The sequence below is a fragment of the Hippocampus zosterae genome, chromosome 1 (genome assembly GCF_025434085.1).
Source record: "Hippocampus zosterae strain Florida chromosome 1, ASM2543408v3, whole genome shotgun sequence".
NCBI classification, from domain to species: Eukaryota; Metazoa; Chordata; class Actinopteri; order Syngnathiformes; family Syngnathidae; genus Hippocampus; species Hippocampus zosterae.
In genome coordinates, this window is record NC_067451.1 from 29,250,568 (window position 1) to 29,263,077 (window position 12,510).

At 42.6% G+C, this 12,510-nt stretch overlaps 1 protein-coding gene and 1 long non-coding RNA gene across 2 annotated transcripts in view; one reads left to right on the forward strand and one right to left on the reverse strand.

Annotated features, from left to right (window-relative positions):
- LOC127608385 (uncharacterized) overlaps positions 1–2,315 on the forward strand; it is an 87,509-nt gene extending 85,194 nt beyond the window's left edge. The window contains exon 2 of the long non-coding RNA XR_007964260.1: positions 1,387–2,315. This is a non-coding gene — a long non-coding RNA (uncharacterized LOC127608385). The remainder of the gene's footprint in view (positions 1–1,386) is intronic.
- The window catches only part of LOC127608198 (neuroligin-3-like), a 238,327-nt gene that overhangs the window by 115,797 nt on the left and 110,020 nt on the right, over positions 1–12,510 (reverse strand). The gene's annotated exons all lie outside the window — the stretch shown is intronic.

A 12,510-nucleotide genomic window follows, 5' to 3' on the forward strand; every position in this document is an offset into this window, starting at 1 on the left:
CCTTGATTTTAGGAAAAAAAAACATCTTCCTTCCTAATGTATCTTGAAACAGTAAATAAGACAACCCTGCCAACACCTGCTACTCTTCCTTCAGCACCACCAGCCACCCAACTCAGGAACAACCTTCAAGCGACGTTGGGCGTGTATCCGGGTCGCTGCGGCTTTAGGTGCCGCTTTGGGACCCAGTTGGAGGTTGCCCAAAAACAACAACAGCACCACCAGCCAATGGACAAGTGACATGCACCGGAGACCGAGTGAGTAATTATAATTGTAAAGAGCAGTGATACAAAATACTCCCCTCTTACTGGAAGTCATTACCGGTATATATCATTAGAGAGGTGCGGTAACTCTGCAGATACCAGTGTTGTGTCCAAGGACCGGCAACAAGAGGCCAAGGCCAAGGACTTGACTCCGAGGCCAAGGCCAAGGCCAAGGACTTGGAAAATTTTCCGGGCCAAGGTCAAGGACCAAGGACTTGCCTCCGAGGCCAAGACCAAGGACCAAGGACTGATTTTGAAACTGAGGCCGAGCCGAGGACATGTATAAAACAATGCTATCATACCACTTGGCAGGTCTTTTTGCAACACCCCTCCATCATAACCCTTTGCACTCCCTAACGCTTGAATGAAGTGTTTTTATTCAAAGAGTAGAACAGTCGGGGTATGTGTTATTTATACCGAGAAAAAAAAATAAAATCATATGGTATACATTTATGAATGAATGTTTTAGTGCAGTAGTTTCTTAATATGAAGTAAATCAACACTCAACAGGCATGACATGGCACGGAACACAAGTTGAGAAGTGACTTTGCATAGAAGTCAATCACTGACTGCAGAAAAAGCGGTAATCTCTCAGTGAGAATTTTACAGTTTACCGGCAGTGAGTCCCAGGGACTCGCTGATCAGAAAAGTATGAGTGCCACTATGGATTGAGAGAGTCGCAAATTTCAAATTCTGAAAGTGTCTACTTATTCAATTGCATCTGATAATAACACAAACAACAACATATACATACAATGATAAACAAATGCTGCAAAAATTTAAATAATTCAGGAGCAGGCCTGAGGATTTCTGAAATTCACGGTAACCTGTTTTTCGGTTCCGTCGGATTACCCAATGGGAGAACACAATAACAAATGTTGGGTTCCGTAAACGTTCATCATGGGAACCCGTTTTTCTATTTTGACTGATATTAATAATAATAATAATAATACATGGGGTGGCCCGGTAGTCCAGTGGTTAGCACGTCGGCTTCACAGTGCAGAGGTACCGGGTTCGATTCCAGCTCCGGCCTCCCTGTGTGGAGTTTGCATGTTCTCCCCGGGCCTGCATGGGTTTTCTCCGGGTGCTCCGGTTTCCTCCCACATTCCAAAAATATGCGTGGCAGGCTGATTGAACACTCTAAATTGTCCCTAGGTGTGAGTGTGAGCGTGGATGGTTGTTCGTCTATGTGTGCCCTGCGATTGGCTGGCAACCGATTCAGGGTGTCCCCCGCCTACTGCCCGGAGACGGCTGGGATGGGCTCCAGCACCCCCCGCGACCCTAGTGAGGCTCAAGCGGTACGGAAGATGAATGAATGAATAATAATACATTTTATTTGAAAGTGATTTTCATAACACTCAAAGACACTTTACAAGAGCTTAAAACACAGGATAAAAATGTGCATTTAAAACAAGCATACATAATTTACAAAAGCACATTTAGATGAACAAAAGAAAAATGGGTAAAAGAGATTAAAAGGTATTAAAAGCATAGCGGAACAGGTGAGTTTTTAGGGATGATTTGAAGGATTGGAGGTCAGTACAGTTGGGGATGTGTTGTGGTAGAGCGTTCCAGAGGGTCGGGGCGGCGACAGAGAAGGCTCGGTCCCCCCAGGTTTTGAGCTTGGTCACGGGGATGGCGAGGAGGTTTGTGTTTGAGGAGCGGAGATTGCGGGAAGGAGTGTATTGGTAAAGAAGGTCGGAAAGATAGGAGGGGGCCTGATTGTGAAGGGCTTTATAGGTGAGTAGGAGCAGTTTAAATTGAATACGCTGAGGAATGTGGAGCCAGTGGAGGTTTTTAAGGATGGGGGTGATGTGATCACGAGTGCGGGTGTGGGTGAGTAGGCGGTGGCATTCTGGATGTACTGTAGTTTATTGAGGAGTTTGGAGGTTGTACCATAGAGAATGCTATTGCAGTAGTCAAGGCGGGAGGTGATGAATGCGTGGATGAGGGTTTGAGCAGCGTTGAAAGAAAGTGATGGGCGGAGACGAGAAATGTTTTTGAGGTGGAAGAAAGCAGTTTTGGTGGTTTGGGTGATGTGTTGATCGAAAGAGAGGTTATTATCAAAAAGGACACAGAGGTTGCGACAGTGAGAGGGGGACAGGGTGAAGTTATCTATAGTGAGGGTAAAGTTGGTGGTTGTTTGGGTGAGGGCCCGAGGACCGAGTATAAGATGAGATAAGAAAACCTTTATTAGTCTCACATGGAGAAATTCCCAATTCACAGCAGCAAAGTTATGAAAGTAAGAAGTAGAACAACAAAATATAGGAGCTGCTGGAAAGGCAGCCACTCTCGCGGCGCCATTTTGAAGTCAAAATAACAAAAATAACACAAGACAACACATAGGACACAGACAGTCGTTCAATCTTCACCAATTTTCTGCATACACTTTGTTGTCTGAAGCAGTTCTAGATGAAAGAGGAGAGGATCAAAGTGTCCTTTCTCCAGTGGATCAGAGACGTCATGCTGAAAATGTGCACACGTCTGCTACAAGCTAAGTTTTGAAAGCAAACACAAAGCTGTAGCATCCATTGACGAAAAGAGATTAGTTCACTTCTCCTGTCCCACGTAATCCGCTTCAAACTCCAAGCCGCGACTCCCAGCTCCAAATCCGCATCGGCACTCCGTGCCAACGCTCCTTTCTTCTCATCGTCGGCTCCTCAAGACCTCCATCCATCCAGCCGCAGACCGTTCAACAGCACCGATCTCTCCGCTGAACAAAGCGGGGCTGTGAAAAATGCTGCCCATTACAGGCACAAGACACAAGCGCCCCGGGACTGTCCAGCAACGACAGTCAAATGGCGCCGACATTCCTCCAGTCAAAAACAGTGCTGGTATACCCATGCTGCCGAGAATGCACAACCACCAAGCACAGAGTCTCCTCCTTGATGAATGTCGTGGCCAAAAAATGCTGAAAAAGGTCCACATCAAGTCCACACGACGTAACAACAAACACAAAGTGACAAAAGAAACACAAAAACAACAAAAAAAGCAAGGCTCATGAGAGCACTTGCTGACGGCTGCCTACTCGGGCGCCATCTTGACTTCAAATGCAATAAAAAATAAGCAGTTGAGAATTAGTACAGTTAATAGTGAGAAAGTTTGTTTGCAACCAGGATTTGACATCTGAAAGACAGTTAGACAGGGTGGAGTGGGTTGTTGGGGTAAATGATTTGGTGGATATGTACAGTTGGACATCATCAGCGTAGCAGTGGAACTGGAGACCATGATGATATGTGATTTGGCCGAGGGGTAAAAGGTAGAGAATGAAGAGAAGAGGACCAAGCACACAACCCTGGGGGACACCTTGGGACAGTGGGGCAGTGTAGGAAGAGCAGAAAGGGGAGGTTGGAGATGGGTCGAAAGTTGCTCATGATGTCAGGGTTGAGTCCGGGTTTTTTGATGATGGAGGTCACGGCAGCCAGTTTGAGTGAGGAGGGGACATAGGCAAAGTTGAGGGAGGAGTTGACAATGTTCATGACGAGGTGGGAGATGGTGGGAAAACAGTGCTTGACGAAGGAAGATGGGATGGGATCCAGTGTGCAGGTGGAGGAATTTATTGTTGAAATGATATTGGTGAGTTCGGCTATGGAGACAGGTGTGCATTCAGAGAGAGGTGAAGTAGTTGGCGTGATGGATGCTGGTAGGAAGGGAGGGGGGACAGGTGAGGTGGTGAGTGAACAGTAGAGGATGTCGATTTTGGATTGAAAGTGGGATAGGAATGAATTGCATTTGTCAACGGTGAAAGAGGTTGAAATATTGTCACTGGGTTTGAGGAGTTTGTTGACGGTGGAGAAGGTTGTTGGAGTCGGTGTGGATAAGGTTAGGAGTAGTAGGTGGAACGGCTGGAGTTGAGTGCCGTCTTGTATAACTGAAGGTGATCGGTGTAGGCGAGGAGATGAACAGTTAAACCAGATTTTTTATAGAGTCTTTCTAGCTGGCGTTTTCGGGTTTTAAGTTTGCGGAGTTCTGGGGTGTACCAGGGGGCTGAGCGAGTGAAGGAGACAGTTTTGGTTTTGATGCGGGCAAGTTGGTTAAGACAAGAGGAGAGAGTGCTGTTGTAGTAGTTGGTGAGAACAGTGGGGTCCTGGGACAGTGGAGGAGGTAGTATGAACAAGTGGTTGAGGACGGAGGTAGAGAAGTCAGTTGGGGAAACGGATTTGAGGTTTCTGAATGATATGGTGCGCTTTACCTTGGGAATGGGGGTCGGGAGGTGGAGGTCCAGAGTGATATCCAGGTGATCGGAAATGTTGAGGTTGGTGCTAGAGAGTTTTTCAATGGTGAGACCGGTGGAATAGACCAAGTCCAGAGTGTGACCGTGGGTGTGGGTGGGGAAGTTGACATGTTGAGTGAAGTTAAGGCAGTCCAAAAGGTCAAGAAATTCAGAGGCATGTTTGCAGTTGGTGTTGTCGATGTGGAAGTTAAAGTCGCCAAGGAGCAGAGTGAAAGGTGAGATAGGTGAAAGCTGTGTGACAAAATCTGAGAAGTCTGATAAAAATGATGGGTTGAATTTTGGGGGACGGTAAATGACAGCAATGACCAGGTTTGTGGGACCAGGGAATTTGAAGGTGATGTGTTCAAAGGACTCAGAGGGTGAGGTGGAAAATAGTGCTGATTTTAAACTCTATTTTATTTTATGGACTGATGCCACCCCACCACCTCGGCCGGTGATGGGCTTGTCGATGTAGGTGTAACCAGGTGGGGTGGCTTGGTTGAGTGAGAAGTAGTTGAGGTGTTTGTGCCAGGTTTCGGTGATAAAGAGGAAATCCAGGTTATTGTCAGTTATGAATTTGTGTAAGACGAGTGCTTTGTTGTTGAGTGAGCGGGTGTTAAATAGAGCAAGTTTGAGGATTTTGTGGTGTGTGGGTGACAGTGAGGATTGGGGGAGTGGGCGGAGGTTGGTATTTGATATTTTAAAATATTTTCTCTATTGATATTGATAATCAAGAATTCCGAAACTCAAAAGTATAATGTTTCAAGGGTCAACCTGCATTAACAATGAACATTGCATTAACAGCTGTGTACTCCAGGTTTATTCCAAAAGATAAATGGTTCAAAAACTGGAGTAATCATGTGGGATCATCAGAGTATTTTTTCCAATCTCACACTGCAAAGATTAATTGACTGGTAATCATTAATACAGGTAAGTATTGATGTGGCTTGACATCCTCTTCCCAAAACGATGCATGTGGAATCTAGGGATCAATTTGACGAAAGAATTTAGCACACGTCATCATTAGTTCTACCAACAGTTAACATTCGCATTACTACACCTTGTGACGAAGGTTTAATTCATAAAGTTGCCATGCTACAACCAGTAAATTAAAGAATAACCAATACTCTTTCATATTATTTTTCACAGCGATTAGCCTACAAATCTAATGACCAATTTGCCTCGTAATCGTGCCTCGCGTGGTACTTCGCTCTCACGTTTTCTAATTACGATAATTACGATATTTCTTAAATATCGTAATTAGTAGACCTTGGTGAGTTTTTTTCGCCACCATCTCAAACTTTCATCTGCGCGATTCCTCAGTTTGCGCACTAAAATAACAAGCCGCATGCGCACATAACGTCATCTGTTGCGTCCCCCCCAAAACTGAAAACAAAACAAAATGAAAGTAAATTAGAACACACTCACACACCACATCACAAACACACATACAGGCGCAGTGAAATCGCATGGATCACACAGTCAATTCAAGTGCGGTGACTTTTAGAAAATAACTTTTTTTCGGTACTGTGAAAATGACGCCACCGAAACGACACGATCGGTAACGATTGTGACTGTGAAATCCTCAGGCTTGCCATAGTTTTTTTGTTTGTTTGTTTTGCCTGAGAAATTTCTTTTGCGTCCCAAAAAAGCGCATTGTTTGGAACTGTGCGTCCCGTGGGAAAATTATGCGTCTAGGACACGGGACGCAGAGGTAACGAGATGGCTGAATCTCGAACCATTCTCTGAGTACTACTATTATTACCACTACCACTAATACTACATTAATTAATACCTTCAACGTCACAATAATAAGAAATAAATAGTTAAATCAACCATGCTTGGCTCTCGACAAAGGGGGATGCTTTTTGCACAGCTCCTGCCCCCACCCCGCACCCTCTCCCTGCTCGCCACTTAGTCTTTGTGCTGTCTTTGTCTAACTTTTTCCTAGCCTCCTACTGTATTTTCATCCAAAGAACTACCCATGGAATTAGTTGGCTGGTCTCTCGATGCAATCGAAAAAAAAATTTCGACGGAAAGAGCAGGCAGTGGGGAGCCTGCTTGCCCTCCGGGGACACTTGCTGCCGGATACGCCCTGGATCCATGGAGAAATACCTGTCCTTGGAGGATGTGGAAGACATCTAGATTATTGGCCTTTTGATATCAGGTATGCTGCTGTTTGGTGTTGGCAGCTTTCTGTTCTATCACAAAATTCAACCAACCAGCTTTATTGGAAGTGAAGAGGCTGCCGGTCATTCTGGATGGTTTGACGCGAATGTCCAACACAAATGGTTGTTGATTTTAAAACAAGTTAAAACACAAGATTCAGCCTAAAACAATGTTGAGGTCAAACTAGACTATTTATTTTGGGACAGATAAAAATGAAAAAGAAGGGAGAAATTGCTGACTTTGTACAGAAATCAGGCCCAGACCAGGCCCAGACAGACACCAGAAACCCAACCAGCAGCCCTGACAGCTCCCTACCCAGAACTAGCAAGACGAATCAGTGTGAGCTGAGACAAGGATCCAGTTTACCACCACCAGGTTATACACAGGGAGTAAATTAGAACCACCAGTTTATTGAAAAGTGAAGCCTCACACTGTAACTGCAGGTTATTTGGGCATATTATGCCCCATTTTGAATGTTGGCTTAGCTTGGATTAAAGTATGAATTCTGGTGTGATATTTTATTCTCGTTCTATTTTCTACTTATACATTTATACATGTACTGGTTGAAGCGCCATTGTGCTGCCTCGTTTGTGCGTTCCAGATAAAGCAGCGTATATTTTTGTTCTTTGTTCACTAAATATTGTTTTATAGCATGTCTCATGATACATCAATTTAACATTCGTTCAGGTTGCCTGTGTTACCAGAAATAACTACAAACTGCTTCTAATCAAGTAATGATAATTTTATTTGTGAGCAAATACCAATGATGGATTTTTCTTAGATTTTAATGTTTCTAAAACATGGTGTTCTTCTGGACTACTGAAAAATGTACAGTACATCTCAAATTTATAAAATAAAAATAGGAAAATTGAGATTCTACCCACCTCTGCAGGGAGCACTACCCCACTGGACTGAAGTGAATAACTAATAACTGCATTAAGTCTGTAAACCATCAATGCCAACTAACATTTGCATTTTTCTGTGGTGATGCTCTCCCAGGCTATCATTGCAACCTGTCTCAGGTGCTGCTTCTTTTGGTTCCTAAACAGATGTCAGAGCCACCTCACCCAACACCTCTCGAGGCGACGGAAGAGCAGCTCTACTCCAAACTGCTCCCAGATAACCAAGCAGCACTAAGAGAGAGCCCGGACACCCTGCGTAAGAAATAAATTTTGTCCGCTTACATCCGTAATCTCGTTCCTTTCAGACACCCACAAACTGCGAGCAGAGGCGAGTAAAGGAACGTAGGTCAACAGCAAACGAGACCTTTGACCCTCAGCTCAGCTCCTTCTTCACTACAATAGACCACTGCAAAGTCTGCATCACTGCACACCCAAGATTGATCCACCAGTCAATCCCCCGTTCCATTATTCCCCCACTCCTGAAAAACAACCCAAGATACTTGAACTCCCCCACTATGGGAAGAATCTAATTCCCGACCTGGAGAAAGCACTATACTCTTTATTGACCCGAGTGGGAGTCGGAGGCTCAATGACAGAACCAACAGAACCACATCATCTGCAAAAAGCAGAGAAACAAGACTGAGGTCAACAAACCGGATTCTTCGATGCCTTGGCCCAGGGGTCGGCAACCCAAAATGTTGAAGGAGCCATATTGGACAAAAGGTAGGTAGGCATGCACTTACACATGCATGCCTACCTACCTTTGTTGAGACCAGACGTGGAGGCATTCAACGCACTTTCACAGTGTGTTAAATACGTAGCTCACGTGTACCGTTTTAAAATGCTTCTATCGGCCCTCCAGATTCCCATTCTTTGCCATTACCCTCAGTGAATTGAAAGGCTATTATTTATTTATTTGTTTTTGCAACAGCCACCTGCTTGGCATCCCGCTCTGCTAATAGAAACGTGTGTCGCAGGCTGTGATCCAGATCTTCGTTGACAGAAATTAACATTTTATTCTACGTTTTTTTTTTCAGAAAACGTTAAGAATGTTTGTGTCATGTTTTTCCTCCGACATAAACCATATTAAAACAAAAAATACATCTCCCTCCCACATCTTTTTCCATTTTCAAATATTTTTGAAAAAGCTTCGTGGAGCCACCAGGGCAGCGCCAAAGAGCCACATGCGGCTCTGGAGCCACAGGTTGCCGACCGCCGCAACGCTATCTTCTTCTTCAGCCATGGTTGCTGCCTTTGCCCACCACCATAATGTCTCTTTTGGCTGTGCCTTTGCGTGGCCGTGGAAACATGCCCTGCCACCAGTGTCATCTCCAAGCCCAGCTCCAGATGAGGTCCTGGCGACATGCATCCTGTCTGGCAAGGGAAAAAACTACGTCCCAATATTTTATTTTTCATAGGGGTTCAGAGTCGTCATCCCTCATTAACGCCTTTTCACCTTGGCTAACCCATTATGATTCGGGTAGACTAGAAGTATAAAGCCCCTGACAACCTTGCTGATGGGGTCATTGGAACACACATCGATCACTTTAGGATGACGGCACAAGGAAGAGAGTTTTTATAAGCAACAGTGCATTTCCACGTAACACCAAAAATGCTGGTTTATTGAGGTTCTGGAACAGAATAATGGCCTCTAAATTCATTCAGTTTCATGGGAAAATTTGATTTTCTGCAAAAGTAAATCAAGTTATGAGCTTGTTACCACTGCAATAAAAATACAATCTGTACACATAAATACAAATCTAAGACTGCGCATAGACTACAAAGCTACAGTACCAGTACAGTATTTCTTTTTTGAATAAGCAATGTCTTAACCTGGGCAACAAAATACTCCTCTCAGTCACATGTTGTGAGCCAAACGTTTGTAAGTCGTGTGTCCAAATCCAAATGTGAATACGTGGAAATGGACGATACGCTCATCTATTGTTTCATAATCATCTTTTGATGTCATCCCCAAATATTTTGAGTTTCCAGGAAAAACAAACGTTTTTTTAGAGGAATAAAGCTAAAACAGCTCCACACTGCCACTTTCAAACACATGTAGAGCTCCAAACAGTTACTCTAGCATACAGGCGCTCCTCTCGCGTTCCTAACCTAAAGCGAGTGACCCGACTCAAAGCTTGCTGAGTGCTGATCATCCCGCGGCGGCGTCAACAAGTGATTAACGATTAACTCTAAAAAGTTCAATTGTCTACAGAGAGAGGTTGATATGTGGAAGTGTCTAAATGGGGACTCGGGAGAATAGCGGTGTAGTCTTTGAAGCAATAATTACCGTTTCAGCAGCACAGAGCTTCAAGCTGCAGGAGGACGATAGTTACTTTGTGGATTCGTCTTTAATTGGAACACGAGTGGCAGCGTCTTAAATCACAGTCGGAGCAGAATTTAAACAAGCCAATGCACAGTGTGTCTAATCTCTGCAGAATCTCACAAATGTTCAAAAACAGTGCTGAAAAATAGATTATATCCTATGTAGCTTGTCTTTGGGAAACAAAACAAATGCTCCATCTATATTTTATACTACGCTGAGCCGCATCTCAATAATTTTGATCCATTAGGAGTAACGTCGAAAAGCTGGGGGAAACGATAACCGCAGCAATGGTGCGACTCAAACAAAACAAATGAAAAATGAATAAAACATTAATGAATGACATTTAGAAAGTTTTTGGAGTCAATTTGTTGCAATATGCTGGTGAAAATGTTCTTTTCATTGGCACATTAAAATAACTTTCAGTACAGATTTGTTAGTTGAGAGTCTTGGTTCTGAAGACTGTTAAATATTCTGAATGTTGTGTTTATTCTGACGTGAACTGCAATATTAATGCCATATTTGACTGCTCGTGCGTAGCATTTGTCTGATATTAGTGTTAAAAAATATGGCTGGACTTGCTCTGTCTGCTTTTACTTTAAACTCATTATCTTGTCTAATTCTCTCTGCCTCCTTTATTCCCTCATCTCTTTAAGCGGCTTAATTAAAACGGCTTTTCAGAATCTTTATTTATTTGTTTCTCTGTTTACATTGAATTGCTTACTCTTATTCAGTGAATGAATTACTCATTGTATTTATTATATCGAGTGTGAATGAGTTGAAGTATAACAAGAGGTGGATTTACATCAAGTACCGGTATTTTCCTTCACTTCACAGTCACGCGACCTCATCCATAATTGCAAAGCTCTAGAATTTGATTGGATGATGTATTGTAACGCATTTTCAGTTGCCTGCTTACTCGTCTTTCTTCCTGATTATTGCTCAATGTGTTGATGCATGCAGAGGAATTTCCAACGTCAAAGTGGGAGTGAGATTTGACTTGACATACAATTAGCTGTCATTTGAAAATGGATAAGATAATGAGAATAATAAAATTGGTTGTCAAGATAACCAGAGTTGTGTTCATAACACAATGTTTACCTCTACAAGCAACGTTGTCGGTGATACATACCATTTTAAAAAAATAAGCCGTAATCAAGTCAATAATAGGACTAAAATGATAAAACTTGAGATCGACGTGTGACGACCGAATAAAGGATGGGGAGATGCAAATTGACTGGCATACGAATACTCAATTCATTTTGGGGTATAAATGCAAACATTAATATTATTTTTCTGAAATGTTTATTTTCTGCGATTGACTGGCGATGAGTCAAAAGTGGACCCAGTTTGTTACCCACTGTCAAATTGCATATATCACATGCGTCCCTCGTGAAGAAAGCTCCTAAAACAAATAGCTGGGCTTTGTTATTGTTAAATTAAGATCGAGATCCGAGGAAGACAATGACAGTTGGCCGCTCACTATGCGGTTTACCATAACGACTCCCCCAATGTGAACTATATAAGCCTTTATTGCATTCTGAAGGTTCACATACAATATTTTGTACCACGTGACATTATTTAATCCATGAAAAGATGGAATGTCAGTCAAGGAAGAGGCAGGTTGAGATGGAAAGAAAACAACTTTGGATATATTTAAAGGCGAGGCTCACTCCCATTCATTTGAATGTTAACCGGCGAGGTTAAATTATAAATATGGTTTAAGTATTGTCGTACAAGTCAATATGTGGACAGTATATACTAACTACAGGTATAGTGATGCCTATTTTGACCGATACGTATCGATATAAGAGCGAACAATTGCACACAAAGCGACATATTTTATTTTGGAGAATGATGTAATTCGATATGATACAGGTGATTTCGATATTTTTATATATTAACAATGGCTTTTCTGTAAATAGAACTACAAAATTAAAGTTAACTCCAATAGCACAGTCACAATAGCATGCCATTTCATTGAAACCAACTCAGCTTTACTGATTCCAAAATGTAAAAATAATAACAATACTGTAAAAGAACAAGCTAGTTTTCTTTTTGTCAACAAACTTACCTTATTATCAGAATAAGATGTTTCTTTTTCTGCATTAACGCAGGACTTCTCGCGATGCAATGCCGAGGGTGGTGGTGGTGGGGGTTGGGGGGATGCAGTAAACAAACCCTCAAGAGATAAGATGAAAAGAAAGGCGTAGATAGACGAAGATAATGAGACAAAAGAAAGTCACCCGAAAGTGAAGACAAGGAAATATGATGAAACCTACGTAGCGCTTGGCTTCACTGTGACTACAGTGGGAAACAGACGAGTAAAGACCCCTGTGTTTACTGTGTCTAAAAATGCTGGCAGCGGACAGCATGAAGCCAGATAAATCAATGTGCCACTTAAAGACATTACACCTCAATCATCCTGATAAGCTGCTGGAAAAGTTGTGCACTGTAAAACATGGTCATCGCCGCCGTTAATCTTGACTTCCTCATTTTGATTAAAAAAAAAAAGAGTGAGAAAAAAATTACCACAAATTATTTGATTCATTTTTGTTTTGGAGACTCAAGTGTCTTAGATATTCTGCTCCTGAGTTAATGTTGCTGAACTGAATTTGAATTTATTATTATTTATTGATTGAT